At 46.2% G+C, this 697-nt stretch overlaps 1 non-coding gene across 1 annotated transcript; it reads right to left on the reverse strand.

Moving 5' to 3' along the window:
* Positions 1-276: 276 nt before the first annotated feature.
* On the reverse strand, positions 277-380 carry LOC126250467 (U6 spliceosomal RNA). Its single transcript, XR_007545699.1, has one exon. It is a non-coding gene; the product is annotated as a U6 spliceosomal RNA (small nuclear RNA).
* Positions 381-697: the final 317 nt, after the last annotated feature.

Below are 697 nucleotides of genomic sequence, written 5' to 3' on the forward strand. Positions count from 1 at the left end.
ACATGACGCCATAATAAGAGGAGAGCGTTGACCCCGGATAGAGGAGAGGGTACAAGGTGTGAAGGTGCGCCAACGCCTTGTTCCTGATGTCCCTGATGTGAGGATGCCAAGTTAAATGCTTGTTCAGGGTCACCCGCAAGTACTTTCCGCTGTGTTGAAAAGAGCCCTTGACCCCTGGTGGTATTAAATTTGAAGCGGCAACTCGTCGACCACTAGCAGAGGTCATCACAGGTGACATGCAGAAGATGTCGCAGCTTTTCTGCATGCTTGCTTCGGGGGAAGCTGGAACGCTTCAATATTTTGCATGTCATCCTTGAGCAGGAGCCATGCTAATCATCTTTGTACTCTTCCACGTTTAGTTTATATAGCGCCAAAGCTGGTACAAATGTCGATCCAGCCACCAGGTGAGGTGTTTATTTACTGTAGGGGCCAACGACCATCGCCAAGTGACGTGGTATCCTCGTCACATCGCCACCATTCTCCGAGTACGTTTTCATATCGCTGGCATGTCGGCATATCAGAATGTGTGGAGTTTTCTGCTTCCATCCAGGAGGGCAAATAGATGCTCGTTGCCATGTTCTTGTAAGTATCACATAATTTAATTTAATTTTTGGATTTATTGGTAGGTTACCTTTCTGGAGAAGGTACTTAATATTTGACATCACCCTTAAAGTTCATGAAAGGCATCATCACTAAT

Source organism: Schistocerca nitens, chromosome 3 (genome assembly GCF_023898315.1).
Source record: "Schistocerca nitens isolate TAMUIC-IGC-003100 chromosome 3, iqSchNite1.1, whole genome shotgun sequence".
Classification (NCBI taxonomy): Eukaryota; Metazoa; Arthropoda; class Insecta; order Orthoptera; family Acrididae; genus Schistocerca; species Schistocerca nitens.